We start from the raw sequence: 18369 nt of genomic DNA, 5'->3' as shown, positions 1-18369 counted from the left end.
TGTGGTGTCGATGTTTGCGTTGTCGGTGTTTTGCAGTGTTGGTTATGCAAACTAGATCCATATATATATATATATATATATATATATATATATATATATATATATATATATGGTTCCCTATCAGAAGCCTGAAACACTATAAGCCTGAAAATCAAAATCCTGAAAACTATAGACTGAAAGTCCAAAATCCTGAAACTCAAAATCCTGAAAACACAAATAATGCTAATATGTCACTATAAAGACACTAATATCTACCAACTGACCCTGACCCTAACCTAACCCTAAGGTCCGTCACTATCGCACACTCACCTGACCAGCCCTAACCTAACACACTTAAACCGCTAACCCCAATATTTGTCACTATTGCATACATGCCTAACCTGCCCTAACCTAACTCACTTAAACCGCCCCTAACCCTAACATAAAACCAACCGCACACTTACCTGAACCCAATGCATGGCCCAACACCACAGGGCTAACAATAGCAAAGCCACAATGACGTCAGTATGTCCATTTTGTGTTTTCAGGATTTTGAGTTTCAGGATTTTGGGCTTTCAGGATTTTGAACTTTCAGTCTATAGTTTTCAGGATTTTGATTTTCAGGCTTATAGTGTTTCAGGCTTCTGATAGGGAACCATATATATATATATATATATATATATATATATATATATATATATATATGGGTTCCTATGAATACACCGACAGTCATAACATCGACACTCACCTCATCGACACAAACATCGACTGTTCAGAACATCGACATTCCAGGTAGCGATCTTCCCCTTACAGGACCCATGGTAGCACTTGTTTCTCTATTACGGCGTTAAGGACAACGCAAATTGTAAACAGTGGCGTAAACCTTACGGCGTTGCAACAGGGAAACAAGTGCTACCATGGGTCCTGTAAGGGAAGATCGCTACCTGAATGTCGATGTTCTGAACAATGCTGGTGTCGATGAGGTGAGTCGATATGACTGTCAGTGTATTCATAGGAACCATATATATATCTATATATATATATATATATATATATATATATATATATATATATATATATATATATCTATATATATATATATATATATATAGAGAGAGAGAGAGAGAGAGAGAGCATCAAATATCTTCCAAACAAGTGACCTTTCAAGTCTAAGTCAGTTGTAGTGCAGATTATGGATTATACCCCAATTTATATATATATATATATACATATATATATATATATATATATATATATATATATATATATATATATATATATATATATATATATATATACATAGATATATATATATATATATATATATATATATATATATATATATATATATATGTACATATATATATGGGGTATAATTAGTAATCTGCACTACAACTGACTTAGAAGGTCACCTTGTTCATAGGTTCATAGGTTCATACTAGTGCCCTGGGGCAATTATTAGCCTAGCCCGATTTTGTATGGCTTACGCCACCCCTTGATTTGAGTATACTGTGCCCTTTTTAAGGTTTAGTTTACTGTGCCTCTGTCTAATAGTGACACAGGAGTATTCCCTGGGACAAACCTATGATCCCCCATCCACTTATCGAGATTCTTCGTGAAGAGATTCAGTGAGGTGCTCTGCCTCACATGAACTGGAATTCTATTCCAGAGCGAAGGGAGCCTCTGGGTTATGAACCTGTCCCTCCAGCAAGTTCTATTTATTTTTGTGCTGAGGATCAAATCCCTCGAGCATGTGGCTCTAAGGGATTTAGATTTACTGAGGTGGAGCATGTCCATTAATTCTGAATTTGACATAGCTTTGTATGTCAGGCATAGATCGCCTCGAAGTAGGTGGTATGCAACTGAGTAGAGCTGGAGTTTTTTTAACCGAGCAGCATATGGCATCTTTTTGATACCCCCTTGATCCTCTTGGTGAGATACTTTTGGGGTCTTTCTAATTGCTGCAGGTGTCGGGTAAGGTACATCCCAAAAGGGGCATTGTATTCTATGATGGGCTTGATGAGGGATGAATAAAGGTGCACGATTACCTCTCTTGTTCTAGATGTGAAACCCTTCGTGATGAGGTGGGCTATGTAGAAGGTCTTTCTAACCACTTTGGCAATGTGGTTTTCAAAGGAGAGATTGCTATCAACTTGGGTTCCCAGGTCCCTAATAACTTTCTCTATACTTAATGGGTTTCCGCCTATGTGGTAATTTGTGGGCACATTGTTTTTGCCAAAGGGTATAACTATACATTTTTTGGCATTTAGCTTTAAACCATGGCACTGGCACCAGTTATCTGTCTCTGTGAGACCTTTCTGAAGGATGTTTGTGTCAGCTAGAGAGTTGATTATGGCACCCAGTTTGCAGTCGTCTGTGAACTTGGTGAGCCATAGTCCTCCCATGTTTGCCTGTACCTCGGAAAAGTATATACCGAACAAGAGTGGTCCCAGGATAGAACCCTGTGGGATGCCACTTGTGACCAGTTTTGAGTCTGACATGGCTCCAGCAACTCTCACTCTGTGGGTTCTGTCTTTGAGCCAGTTTGCGACCCATCTTGTGACATAGGGGTTTATATTTAAGCTGGATAGCTTATCTATGATGCCCGAGTGGGGTATTGTGTCAAATGCCTTTGCAAGGTCCAGATAGGCTGTGTGGACTACCTTCCCTTCATCTATGGCTTTGGTGACTGTTTCAAAGAAGTCAACCAGGTTCAAAAGGCAGGATCTGCCCTTGACAAAGCCGAACTGGGTAGGATCTAGTGTCTGTAGGTCCCCAATGTCTTTGTTTATGAGCTCCATGATGATCCTCTCCATAGCCTTGCAGACTAAGCTAGTCAGGCTTATGGGGCGATAGTTTCCAGGGTCCATAGAGGCTCCACCTTTGTGGAGTGGGACCACTGTTGCTGTCACGCCATTCTGTGGGCACATATCCTGTAGTGAGGCTGAGATTGTATAGCTGTTTTATTTGAGGGATTAGTTCCTCTTGGAGTTCATGTAGGATGCAACCTGGGATGCCATCTGGTCCCATGGAAGCAGTGTTTTTTGCTTTGGAGAGGGCAGCCTTCACCTGAGCATCTGAGATGTTTGGGAGGCAGCCCTCTGCCGGGATAGATACTTTAGATACTTGCTCTTTTGGGGGGGGGGGTTGGAGAAGTTTGCACTGAACCTGTCTGCCAGGATATTGGTGATGTCTGTGGGTTCAGTGTATTTTTTGTCATTTAGAATCAACTCAGAACAAGTCTGGGAGTTGCATCCCAGGTTTCTAACATAACTGAAAAAAGCCTTATGATTGTCTTTGGTGTCCTGTGCCATTTTTCTCTCGAAGCTGGCCTTGGAGGATTTTATGAGGGATCGTAATTTTTTGCTAGTACTGATCAGAGATGCCTTCCCTATTAGGGATTTTGCTCTATCATGTAGTAGCTTCCTCCTTCTGTTGTACAGTTTATTTATGGCAGGGGTCCACCAGCCTGGATGCCTGCCTTTGGATGATTGGGTCTTGGTTTTGTTTGGGATAGCATGATCCATGCATTCCTGGAGATGTCCGTAGAATGCATTCATATAGGATTCTGCAGTTTGGGCTGTAGTTTCCACTGGCCCTGGGGCCTTGAAGGATTCCACTTCGGTTTTGAGAAGTGAGAATTTCTCTTTTGAGAAGTTTTTTACTGTGGTTTTCTGGGCTGGGGGTGGGGTCGGGATGTGGACATCCAGTGAAATTAATTTATGGTCTGATCTTACCAATGAGGGATATACTTCTGGTGAGGAGCATAGAGTCCCCATGTTGGTAATGATCAGGTCTAGTATGTTGTCCACTCTTGTGGGAGTGGTGACTAGTTGCTCCATAGCAGTTGAGTTTATAATTTCCAGGAATCTTTGGGCTAAGGTGCTGGGGCTTGAGTAGTGCTCCCAGTCAGTGTTTGGGTAGTTGAAGTCGCCCAGTATAATGGTGTTTGGAGAGATCTTCATGTTCTCCAATGTTTTCAGGAAAGCCGAATGGGATTCCTGATTTTGAGAGGGTGGTCTGTAGGATGCTATAAAATGAAAAGCAGTCTTGCCCACTGTTAGTTGCACATGGATGGTCTCCAATACTTCGTGCAATGCCACTAACCTGGAGGTGTGGATATCCTTGATAAATATGGAAACTCCCCCTCCTTTTGTGGTTCGGTCCGGGTTTTGGGGCCGAAAAGCATGATATGAGGTATAGCCTGGTAGTGCTGGGGTGCTCTCTGGAGCCTTGAACCAGCTTTCTGTCACTGCACAGATATCGATGTTCTCCATACTGAGGAGAGCTTCGAGTGCGTGCATCTTGAGTTAAGACTTCTGGTGTTTAGCAGCCTTACCCTTAGTTTCTTGTTCCTTGTGCTGTCTATGGGGGTGGATTTGACTTTTGAGCCTTGCCTAAAAAAGGCACTATGGGGGTGGCAAGAGCCTTTGCCAATATCCGAAAGCCCAGTGGTGACAGGTGCAAGCCGTCCCTAGCGAAGCAATGTGGCTTGTCGAGCATGTCATCCCAGGCTGACAGACACTGGATCCCCTTTGAATGACACCAAAATTTTAGCCAATTGTTAAAATCGATCATTTTGTCTTTGTACTGTGGCATCATTCTAGGTGAGGGTAAGATGCTGCTCAAGGTCAGGGTCATACCAGCCTGGGCTACATGATCAGAGAGCTCCTCTATGTCTCTTTTCATGTAGTCCAGGGAGGTACATCTCAGGTCATTCACACCAGCATGTACAATGACTGAGGCATATTTGTATTTGCTTTGGAGTGACCTGAGTGCTTGCGTTATGTGTCGGATCCTAGCACCCGACAGGCAGCTCACCGTGACCTTCTCTTTATTCAGCCTGGTGAGCGGGAAGTCAGTGTGTCTGACAATAGAGTCACCTATAACAAGAGTATCAGGTGTGTTATTCAGCCTTAAGGGCTGTGGCTGCTTGGCACACTGACTTTGTGGGTTATGTGTTGTGTGTGTTTTGTTTTGAGGCAGCGTTTGCTTGGATGTCTGCTTTGGAGGTCTCTGTTGCTTAGGTAGATTTTTATTTAGAGCCTCCGAGTATGTTATTGTGTATTTATGTGTTTGGTTCGCTGATGTGGTGGGACTATGTGATACTGGAATTGTGTTGTGTGAGGTTACCTTCTCCTCCTGACTGGTTACACCAGTTTTGAGATGAGAGAGCTCAGCCTCCAGTTTGGCTAAATAGTTGCATCTCTCACATATATTTGAACCTTTTTGGAGGAGGAGAGGGTTGTCCGTGTACATGAGACAGTTGTAACATTGCCTCAAAATTCCTAGATTCACCAGCTGGACTGGAGAGGAAACCATTGACTGACCTTTGGACATGCTAGAGTAATAGGGAAACTGAATTTAAGACGGACCAATAGAGGACAGGGTAATCGTATAGAGTATAAGAGTAAGTAGTGCTTATGGTTTAATAGTGCTAACTTGTAGGATTACTTAATTGGACCAGTGAAGGGCCTTAGAATGAGAATATGGTGTTTAAATTGAGAGTTAGAGCAGTTCTAAGGGAAAAAGTGAAGAGCAGACTTTGTGGAGCCAGGAATAGTTTAAACCCAATTAGGCGGCGCTGCCCGTTGTTGCGCTATGCTCAAAAATGTAAGATATTTAATGCCATATATATATATATATATATATATATATATATATATATATATATATATATATATATATATATGGGGTATAATCAATAATCTGCACTACAACTCATTTAGAATTTATACCTGGAAGGTCACTTTGTCTGTAGATCTGTAGATATTTGATGCTCTCTCTCTCTCTACATATAAAAACACTAAATTAATGTTTTTGAAAGGGGGAAAGCCCCCCTGCACCCCCATGTTGGGGGCTGTGCCCCCACACCCCCCACTTAAATATTCTCCCTCCGAGATTGCACTACAGTGGGGAAAAGGGAATTTTCCATTATCCGCACCATAGTACGTCCTCTGCAACAGGCATACTTACGCGAAAGTGCTTCTTCGGTGAAAAGCACTTTCGCTAAGTATTTTCACCCATAATGGATTCGGGCTTTTGATCTTTCGATCAAAAGTCCTAGATCCATATATATATATATATATATATATATATATATATATATATATATATATATATAGTCTTTTTAAATATATGAACACTAATAATAATTCATAGTCTCTGCACATTTATGCAATTTGCTTAAGCTATCAAGTACTTCAAAATATTGTGTACTCTGTAAATTCCTGTATACTATTTACCAAGATTATGCACAGGATGACAATGTACAATCTTCTGTAAAAAAAATAAATTACGGAGCTTTTCTCGCGCTCTGGGCCTCCATTGAAAAGGGGTTTGCTAAACTTATTTGGTCTATCCTGGTAAACAAACAGAAAAAAATAGGTAATTATTAGACAATAAGTTTGTATACAGTTACAGGCTTTGCCAATAACTTTACTTATAAGTTCCTTTCAGCCTCTAACAGGGCAATGCAAGATAGACCAATGGAATGTTTGAGGTCACCTATCTGGTTTTCTCTTCCAACCTTCAAGGTGGCAAGGGTGTCTGCTTGATATGTAGTGGAACTTTGTTTCAAAGGTGAAGGGGATTAGGTCCTCTGAGATATGACTCTGTAATGTCAGTGTGTGTTATTTAAATGATCAAGGTAGTTATTTCAACCTGTTATTTCAGAAATATTGTTTTCTGAAGGAATAGAAGGTCAAAGAAAGTCTGAGCTTTAATATCTCAAAAGGTTAGACTGAGTATGTAGGTTTGTGTTATATATATACTGGGCCTCCATATACACAAAGAGACAGAGGGCTGCTCATCTGTCTAAAATTTCTAACGCCATTTATCTTTTTAATTAGGAACCTCCGAAGTCCCTCGAGTGAGTTGTTTAAACAAATCCATGCAAAATGGGGCATTATATTCCATAATGGGTCTGAAGAGGTGCAAGTAAGGTTGAGGTTTGTGTTATTTCGATGTAGAATCATTTTATTTGGTAACTAGATGAGCCAAATAGACTTTTCTAACTAGTGTAGAGACACGGTGGTCAAAATATCAGGAATTATCATCAAGACTACCTAAAACTCTTACAATATTGCCTGATGGGAGGGATGTGTCACCTGTATGGTATGAATAAATAGTTTTTCAATTAACTGTCCTAAATTGTTTTTGCATATAATTTGAGACAAATGACCCTGCACCGATTGTTTACAGGATCTAATCTATGTTGAAGCCATTGTGAGTCAGTAGAACTATGAATAAAAGCTTTCAATTTACAGTTTCTGTAAACGTAGATAACCGAAGGCCAGGAGTTTTGTCCTGAAGGTCTGAAACATGGATACCAAATAGGAGAGGGCTAATCACTGAGCCCTGTGCTAGACCACTGGTAATTTTTTTCTCTCAGAACTGACACACACTAACTCAAACCACATAGGTTCCATCAGATGGCTAAGTAGCTGTCCACCACACAGTACTAGCATTTATATTCAGATATACAAATTTGTCAGCAAGGTTATTAGAGATCTTTGTAAGGTCAAGAGATAAATATTATATATATGTATAAACACTATCCACTGCTTCATTGACTTTTTCAAAGAAATTAATGAGTCTAAAGAGATGAGACCTTTATTTGACAATGAAAAATTAATATGAGGGCCCAGGATTAACAATTTTTCAATATCCGGATTAATAAATATGTCCCATAGCTTTATGTATGAGAAGTAAGACTTATTGATGTATAGTTACTAGGGTCTGTTTTGGGGTGGCCATGGTGGTGCAGCGGTTAATGTTGTCATCTCACAGCAAGAGGTTCACTGGTTCAGTCCTCGGCTGGGGTGCCTTTTGTGCAGAGTCTGCATGTCCTCCCTGTGGTCGTGTGGGTGGAGTTACTAGGGTCTGCTTTATAGCCACACTTGTACAGAGGCATTATAATGGCTGTTTTGCAGGCTTCAGGAATTTAACCAATGGAGAGGCTTAGCCATCTGTACATTATACATTTAATCTGAGGCAGATCGTTAACATAAGGTGAGAATAACAGAAGGCCCAAGGATTGAACCTTTTGTAATGCTTCTAATTTGAATGGTGGTGTAAGATCCTGCCTCTCAGAGTGTTGTTTTGAATGTAGTTCTCAAACCATTTTACTCCACTTCCATGTCCGCGAGTTTGAACAGCAACTTAAAGTGGTCAAGAGTTGCAAAAGTCTTCCCAAGATATACAAAGCTGACCGTTGCAATTTTATCTGACTCAAGTTTTGTAAAGATTTAGTCTGTCAGAAACTACATAGCTGTTAGACTGCTAAGGTTAGGAAGAAAACCATGTTGCCTATCAGTGAGGATTTCACTTATCAGTAGATAATCAGGAATTTGGTCATACACTATTTTTTCAGGTGTATTTGCTACTGTGCAGAAGTTGGCAATTGGGTGAAAATCATTTGTCTGGGGAGGGACATTTAGCCATAAAAATAACCATAGTATATTTCAAGTTATAAGGGAAGATTTTTGTTGTGACTACTTGAATACACATTCCAGAGGCACACTGAGTGTAAGTTTTGCTAGTTGTAGAATTTGGGTGTGTAATGTGTGCGATTTAGGATTGGAGCCCTTGTATATGTTTTCACTGTGTTTTTGTGTTTTTTTTTTCAGAATAACATCCTTATATTGTAAACATGTTATATATTGTTAAATAAGTATAAACAACAGTTAATTATGGAGAAAAATAATTTACAGTATTGTCTTGTCTTAAAAATAAATAAACCACATCCATTGCATATAAATGAAAAAATGACTAGTTCCATCAGTAAATGATGTAAGGAAGAATGTTAATCTGAGTTTATATATGTCCAGCAATGACTAAATGTAGTCCAGAAATGAAATCTAACCCCTGAAACTTCTTCTAAGTTTTAACTGGATCAAGATTTTTATGTATAGAAATGTGCATTTCCTTACTTCAGTCCAATTCCAAGTGATATGAAGAGTGCAGTTCACTATCATCCTGACAGCTGACCAAATGCTGTCAGATAAATAACATTTTCTTCTAGTAAGACCAAAGGCCTGCTCATTTAGGTCAGTCAGCTTGGCTTGTGATGCCAGTCATAGAAAGTCACATCTTCTTTTTCTTTCAGCTGCTCCTATTAGGGGTCACCACAGCAGATAATATGTTTCCATTTCTTCCCATCCACTGCATATTGCTCTGTCACACCGCCCACCTGCATGTCCTCTCTCTCCACATCCATAAACCTTATCTTAAGCCTTCCTCTTTTCCTGTTACCTGGTAGCTTCATCCTTAGCATCTTTTTCCCCAGTATACCCACCATCCCTCCTCAGCACATTTATTTTATTTAACATTTGTTAAATGGGAAAGTCCGACTTGGAACATAGCCAATTTTCAGTGGAGGCCTGGGGAGAAACGCTCCAAATGCATGTCTTTAAACATGTACAAACAAACTGAATTTCACCTCTCTGGCTTTGTCTCTAAATTGTCCAACCTGAGCTGACCCTTTTATATATTTATCTCTAATCCTGTCCATTCTTGGCACACCCATTGCACAGCTTAACATCTTTAACTCTGCCACCTCCAGCTCTGACTCCTGTCTTTTCATCAGTGCCACAGTGTTCAACCCATATAACATAGCTGGTCTCACTACCATCTTGTAGATCTTCCTTTTCGCTCTTACTGGTACCCGTCTGTCACAAATAATTTCTGACACTCCTTTCCACCCACTCCACCCTACTTGAACTCTCGTCTTCACCTCACTTATACACTTACCATTACTTTGAACTGTTGATCTCGAGTATTTAAATTCATCCACCTTCGCCAACTCTACTCCCTGCATCCTCACCATTCCTCTATCCTCCCTCTCATTCACACACATATATTCTGTCTTAGCCCTGCTGACCTTCATTCCTCTTCTCTGTAGAACATATCTCCACCTCTCCAGGGTCTCCTCAACCTGTTCTGTACTCTCACTACAAATCACACTGTCATCCGCAAGCATCATAGTCCATGAGGACTCTTTTCTGATCTTGTCTGTCAACCTGTTCATCACCATTACAAACAAGAAAGGGCCCAGAGCTGATCCTTGATGTAATCCCAACTCCACCTTAAATGCATCCATCACTCCTACTGCAGACCTCACCACTGCCACACTACCTTCGTGCACATCCACTCGTGCATGAATCGTGCCATCCCGAATAGAACCAAGATGCTCTTCTCCAAAAAATGAAGCCAATCTGGTGGTCCCCTGCTATAAACAAACTATACAACAGAAGGAAGAAACTGTTGCAGAAAAGAGGAAAATCCCAAGATGCAAAAAACTCCCTCACCAGCCTCAGTAAGAAGCTGAGATCCCTCATAAAATTCTCAAAAGCTAGTTACGAAAATAAAATTGCCAAAGATTCCAAAGACAACCACAAGGCATTCTATAGTTATGTCAAGAATCTAAATGGCAATGCTCAGATCTGCTCTGAGCTACAACAGAATGGCATTAAATATACTGATCCCAAGGACATTGCCAATATTCTGGCAGATCGATTTAGTGCCAACTTCACCCCCCTTTCACCCCCTAAAGGGCCCATCTCAATACCAAAAGATTTCCAAATTCCGATAATCATGACCACACAGGTAGAAACCGCACTCTCCAAAGCTAAGAATACAGCATTCATGGGACCAGATGACATCCCAGGCTGTGTACTACATGAACTACAAAATGAACTGGCACCTCACCTAAGTGTCATGTTTAATCATAGCCTCACCTCAGGCTTTGTGCCCACTGAGTGGCTCACAGCTACAGTTTTCCTGCTCCACAAGGGAGGATCCGCCTTGGATCCCGGGAACTACCGTCCTATCAGTCTGACAAGCCTGATCTGCAAGGGCATGGAACGCATTATCATGGAACTTATAAACAAAGACATTGGCAACCTTCAAACAATGGACCCCACCCAGTTTGGGTTTGTGAAGGGCCGATCTTGTCTCCTGAATCTGATTGACTTCTTCAAATCAGTCTCCAGGGCTGTGGATGAGGGTAAGGCAGTCCACAGAGCCTATTTGGACCTCTCCAAGGCCTTCAACACCATCCCCCACTCTGGAATAATAGATAAACTTACTAAGCTGGGCATAAATCCCTACATCACTCGATGGGTTGCCAACTGGCTTACTGACAGAACCCAGACTGTAAAAGTAGCTGACTCCAAATCCAGCACCAGACAAGTGACAAGTGGAGTACCTCAGGGTTCAGTCCTGGGACCACTCTTGTTTGGCATCTACGTCTCTGAAGTACAGGCCAACACTAAGGGACTCTGGCTAACAAAGTTCGCAGATGACTGCAAACTGGGAGCCATTATTGAATCCCCAAATTATGTGGATATTCTACAAAAGGGCCTTACAGAAACAGATGCCTGGTGCCAGAGCCATGGGCTCAAGCGTAATGCCAAGAAATTTATAGTTATCTCCTTTGGAAAAAATCATGTACCCATGAATTACCACATAGGTGGCAGGACACTAAACATTGAAAGTGTGACGAGAGACTTAGGGACACAGGTAGACAGTGGTCTCACTTTCAATAACCACATCGCCACAACAGTCAGGAAATCCTTCTATGTGGCACACCTCATCACTAAGGGCTTTTCATCCAGAAAAAAGGAGGTCACTGTCCCAATTAGACCCATTATAGAGTATAATGCCCCGTTTGGTATGTACCTCACAAAACATCTGCAACAGCTGGAAAGGCCACAGAAATACCTCACTAAAAGAATCACAGGCCTAAAGCAGATACCATATGCTGACTGCCTAAAAAAACTGCAGCTATACTCTGTGGCATATCGTCTACTCAGAGGCGATCTCTGCTTAACATACAAGGCCATGTCAAACCCTGAGCTGTTGGGCATGCTCCACTTAAAGAAATCCCAATCCCTCAGAGCCACACGCTCCAGGGATCTAAACATTGTCATCACAATGAACAAAACATGCTGGAGGGATAGGTTCCTGACCCAGAGACTCCTCATACTCTGGAATAGACTGCCCATACATGTCAAGCAGAGCACCTCCTTGGCCCTCTTCAAAAGGAACCTTGATGATTGGATGGGAGATAGGAAATTCACCCCGGGGATCATGTCAGTTGCCCTGCTAGACAGGGGCCAGAGAAATAAATATTGTGGGAAGAAATATCCAGGGAATTGTTATGGCTAGGCTTGCATAGGCCCTAGGGCTGATAGCCTAGTACCAACCTATGAACTTATATCCTGTACCACTCTTACTTACTTCTCTGCCACTCCTGACGTCCTCATACAATACCATAACTCCTCTCTAGGCACCCTGTCAGATGCTTTCTCTAAGTCCACAAAGACACAATGCAACTCTTTCTAACCTTTTCTATACTTCTGCATCAACACCCTCAGAGCAAACATTGCATCTGTAGTGCTCCTTCCCGGCATGAGACCATACTGCTGATCACTAATCATCACCTCCCTTCTTAACCTAGCCTCCACTACTCTGTCCCATAATTTCATGCTGTGACTGATCAGCTTTATCCCTCTGTAGTTACTACAGCTCTGAACATCACTTTTATAACAGATTTGGTGATGGATACAGTTTGGCTCCAAGAAAACAATGAAGTGTAAACACTTATCTTTTTTTTGGATGATTTAAAGCTGTATAGTTCAGCACTACTGGAAGTGGTCAAAACATTCTCAGATTATATACTAATGTCATTTGGTATTGATAAATGTACAAAGCAACATTTATAAGCAGGAAAGCTGCAACACCAAAAAATAGCAGTCTGGGTCAGGAATGGGATATAAGGAACTTGAGCAGTAGGGAATGTGTAAATATTTGGCAATTGCTGAATGATTAACAATAAAACATGAACAAATGTGAACAAAACTCTGTAAAGAACATTTTAGAAAACAGCCCTGACATCCAGGAACTAAGTCCAGACTATAAACCAATTTGCACTTCCTGTTCTGACTTATAGTTTTGGAGTGATTGACTGGCCCTGAAAGGTATTAGATAAGCTGCACAGGAAAAAAAAAGCTTCACGTTTATCAAATGATATATAAAAATCGGTGTATACCAAGACTATATATTCCCTGTTCTGAAGGAGGTATGGGCCTCCTGGAAACTGATTACATCTATACATCTGCAATCATAGGACTGCATACATATCTGCCGACTTCACCAGATCTAAATACATAAATTTTAAAAGTATCCAAGCACAAAACAGATAGTGGTCAGCAAAATGGGATCCTTAGACAGAATATATGAACACAGTTCCCACAAAAACATCCACAGGATCACTCAATGACTGAGAAAGTAGCACTCAATATCTATAAAAGTAAAAAACTAAAACAAATTTATTGGCAAGCGCTTTTGTGATGTAGATACATCACTTCATCAGACCTATAACTGACACAACAAAACTGTGCTTATATTACTGAGTTAATTTAAAACAGCCAGTCACAGCACACCAGCGATTTTACTCTCATTTCTTAAAGGGGGCACTTAACAAAGCATCCCCCTAATACTGGAATGTATATGTGAAAACAAAAAGGCAGACCTTGCAAACATCCTTACAACCTTTACATTTTCAAATATTGGAGGTGACAATATAAAAGTTAACAATATAAAAATGTTTATGCAAGGTGTGTAAAAAACATATATATATATATATATATATATATATATATATATATATATATAAAAGCACATTGAATATTCCAAACTTATCACTTCCTAGCTAAAGGTCTTGATTTTAACAGGGGTTTAAGGGGTACCCTATCATTCAGAACCCTCCCTTTGTCTGCCCTTAACCTCACTATCCATCTACTCTCTGTAGTTTTGGTTAAATTCACAATGTCCCCTCCTCGTTCATAAACCATTTAAATTGCCATGAATCTGAAAGTGTGTGTAGTATCTGTTTTATTCACATGTTTTGCTAGTGCATTTGGTATTATCTGAATTTTTGATTTTAAGCAAATGCTCTCTGATCCTATACCTGAACTTCCTGTTGGTTTTACCAACATAAAAGGAAGAACACAAGTTGCATACAGCCATATAAACAATATTTGTGCTGTTGCAGCCTGCTTTGACATTAAATTTAAACTCAATTTTAAGGTCAGGGTGTGCAAATTTATTACTTGTGTCAATGAATCTACATTGGTTACAATTGTAACAGGGAATAGCACCCTTCTTACCATCTTGTACTCCCATCTCTCTTCTATTCTTTGCATAACATAAAAATTGTTTAAGTGACTTCTTGTTCCTATAGGAAAAATACGGCTTGTCACGTACCATTGGTCCTATATCAGGGTCTTGGGTTAGAATAGGCCAATATTTCCTAATGACATCTGTCACTTCCTTTATATCACTTGAGAATTCAACAGGTACACGTACGTGTCTGTTTGTCCTCTTCCTATACTTACTGTTACTTCCAACTGATGTTCCTTCATCTGAATTATAAGGTCTGCCAGCATTACATCTTAATCCTGCTGCATCGGATATCATCTCTCGGGTTATGGAGTCTGTATATCCCCTCTCCACAAACTTTTGTTCCAACACATGTAACTCCATATCAAAAACTGTATCTTTAGTAGTAAGCCTAGATACCCGTAATGTTTGCCCCTTCACTACATTTGTAAAAATGTGTCAGGAGTACATACTACTCCTATGCAGAAGATGGTTCCTATGACATTCTTTCCTGTATACCCTGGTGGATAGTTTCCCATCTCCATCCCAATATACACAGATATCAAGGAAATTCATCTCACTATCAGAAAAATTAACTTCAAATTCTAAGAAATTTGTGGTAGCATTAATAAAATCACAAAAGTTCTTTAGCTCAACTGTGCTGCCCTTCCACAGCAAGAACAGGTTGTCCACAGAACGTTTGTAGAAATGTAACTGGCCCCACCTGTTCTGTGACAACACATGTTGGTTCTCCTAACTAGCCATCACTAAATTGGCATAGCTATTGGCACTCGAGGTGCCCATAGCTACACCCTCTTTCTGTAGATATGTCTTGCATTCAAACATCATAACATTATTCTCCAATATGATCATCATCAGTTGGCATATCAAATCAATCTGCCTGTCCTCATAGGTCTTATCAATGTTCAAATATTTACGTAGCATGTCCACTCCATGTTCATTCGGAATACAAGTAAATAAGGAGCATACATCTAATGTAGCTAACAACACTGTACCTTTCTCTAGGTCCACATTCATGTTAAAATTAAATAAATCTTGTAAAAACTGTTCAGAATCTTTAAGTATATTCCTATTCTTATCAACTACTGGCCTCAGCTTATTCTCTACAAATATAGATAGGGGCTCTGTTACCCAGTTCTTACCAGAAACAATGGGCCTCAGGGGAGGTGTAACTGGATTCTTGTGGACTTTAGGTAGTCCATTTATAACTGGTGTCAGAGGTTTCACAATTTTAAAATAGTTATACAAATTGTGTGGTCTAATAGCATGTCATACAAAATATGCTCACCATTTGTTATCAATTTCCTAAGTTCAAGTGGACTAATCAGTTTATATACCTTACTGTCATTCAGCATCTCATGCATGGTATTGTTATAGTAATCTATCCATAATTACTATCGGACCTCCTTTATCCGCAGGTTTTATAATGACGTCCGTATCCATGTGTAACATTCCCAAAGCCTCATTTTTCTGCTTGCTCATGTTAAAGAAGTTACCTTTTCTACTAGCAGTCAATTTATTAAATAATTCCGTTTCACATAACTGTGAAAAAACATCTATAGTAGTGTTACTGGGTTTCCTATACCTTGACTCAAAATAAATAGATAAATTTTAAAACATGAGAACATGTCTAAGATGACTTCTCTGCGTAATTTAGTTAAAGCATATCGGCATTTAGTGGGAATGGAAATCAAACCAGAAGTAGATAAAAATCAGGCAGCAACTGAATGTGCCAAAAAAACAAAAGAAAGAATATAAGGTGAAGGATCAGATGAGAAGGCAAGAAATGTGGAAAATGCATAAATATAGTTGCAAGTTTAGAAAACTTCTGGAAGAACCTCATGTTGATCAGGAATGAACATAGGAAATCGTTAAGGAAAGGCGAATTCAGACCAAGAGGTGAAAGGTTAATATTGGCAGCCCGAGATAGTTGGCTACGTACCAGCTGGTTTACAAAGTTCAATGAACAGGTGGGGGAAACAGACAAATGTAGGTTTTGTAAAACCGAACTGGAAACGGTTGCACACCTCATTGCTGGTTGTGACATACTAATGGCAGAAGGACTGTATATTGAAAGGCACAATAATGATTGTACAAATATTCCAGTATTGAAGTACCTGATTAGCAGTGGAACTATGAGCTACAAAGCATTGTAGAGAATGAAGATTATATCCCACAGGGTGACCTAATATCAACAGTCCCTGGGATAATCATTTGTCCTTTATCATGGCTTAGCTGCAAAGTGGTTTGCCATTTGTTTTGTGGTCACTTTAATGAAACTGATCAATGTGCTCTGTTATACATGAATGTGGGATTCTGCTGAATGCTTTTTTGTAATGTATCCATACCATACTAAGATTCTTCCCCTTTTTACTGTTCTCCATTATGACTTTATTTAACAACAAAAGATCCTTTGTTCCATAGGACTTCCTTTTGTTACCCTTTTGTTCTTTTGCCACAATAGAGTTTTTAATAATTTAGAAGAAAACACAATCAATATCAGTTCCAGTATATTGTTTATATATCGTCAGCAGGCAAGTTATTGGTCTATAGTTTTTAGGATGGCTTACAGGTTCACTCTTAAGGAGGAGTATCATTTTTCATGTTGTTAACCAGATTGGTGTCTGTTGAGGATGCACATATAAGTAGCTCTTACTCGGGGCTAAATCTTCATGTAAAGATGTTAATACTGTAAGGCAGAAGTTAGCTACTGCTTCTAGGCCTGGGGGTTTCCATTTAGGAGCTTTTCTTAACTTTGTTTCAATTTATGAGTGTTTCTTAATTCCATTTCACATCCTGTACATGTAAACTTTTTACTTATTCTGTCCATTCAGCATCTTTGTTATGTTCTACAGGGGTCTTCTAGATATTTCTCCAAAATGTGTCTGTTTCTTGTTTTTTGGAGGTGTTTCTATTCCTTTTGTTTTGTTTCCCAATTCTCTATAGGACTTTTTTGGGTCATCAATAGATTGCTTATTTTGTACTTTTCCTCTATATTTATCGCCACATTTTCTAAGTTTTTCTACCTGTGCTATCTTTAGTTTATCATTTGCAATTGTGCATGATAGATCCTGATCTGTTCTGATACTGCTCATTGCTTTTATCATGTCTATCTGTTCCCCCTTCTATACTCCTCTAACAGTGGCACCTCTTGTCCTGATTGCTTTATAGTTTTCTCTATTCCATACTTCCATGATGATATTTGATTTCTTGCCTTCCTCTCACTTATTGCCCTGTGTTTTTGTGGTAAGAATTTATCTGTTATTAATTTATCTGCATAGTAACATCTCCTATTTACTTCTGTTATATCACATGAATTTCTGTTAATAGTCTTGATTACTGTGTTCACTTGTTTTATCAGACTTCTAGCATTTTGGGTCATATTGACCTTCTGTAATCTATTTCTTTCATTGATCTTAATATGTCTACCCATCTCTGTTAAATCAAGCAATTCTTCCCTTAGAGCATTTTCTTTTAAACTAATGACACATTCTTTATTCTCTGTTTCCTGTGGACATTCTACAGAAAGTTCCCGAACATCTTCTTGTGACATATTGTCTTCAGCTGCATCCTGTGTCCTCTGTTGTTCTTTCATATGGGAACTCACTGGCCCATCACTCCACAACATTGACGGTATCAGAGTTGATACTGTTTTCGGCCCCTTTCCTCCAGTATAACTCTGACTGAACTTTTGGACTTGTTTTCTGCTGAAGGCTCCAGAGTATCTTCATGTGGTAAGTGATAGGATGCTTCCCGTTTCTCTTGTTTCTCCTTAATTTAGGGACTTGTTGTCCCATCATGCTGTAACATTACCAGGGATAGATTTTCTACACCAAATCCTTCACTTCACAGCTAATCCATAACTTCAGTTTCTATTTCTTTAACTTCTCCATTACTAATCCACTTTCCTACCTTCCCCTTTGTTTTCTTATTTCTTGTATTGTAAAATTTTTCATATCCAGATGCCTTTGCATGTATTTCTCTTCAGGTGTGTTTGGTGCTGTTGGTTTAATTGTTGTTGGATTCATTTTGCTTTCTCATATTGCACCATAATAAATCTCTTTCTTTCCCGTTATTCATATTTATTCTTCTTCAGAGCTCTCCCACTCTGCCTGTTTCTCCCTACTTTGGGAACTCATTGTTCCATCATTTTGTGGCATGGTGTCTTATAGGTTCATAAGTTCATTGGCGGTTACTAGGCTT

This window comes from Protopterus annectens, chromosome 8.part0 (genome assembly GCF_019279795.1).
Source record: "Protopterus annectens isolate FY-2018-M chromosome 8.part0, PAN1.0, whole genome shotgun sequence".
NCBI classification, from domain to species: domain Eukaryota; kingdom Metazoa; phylum Chordata; order Ceratodontiformes; family Protopteridae; genus Protopterus; species Protopterus annectens.
The sequence above is the reverse complement of the archived record's forward strand: the minus strand, read 5'-3'. Positions refer to the sequence as shown.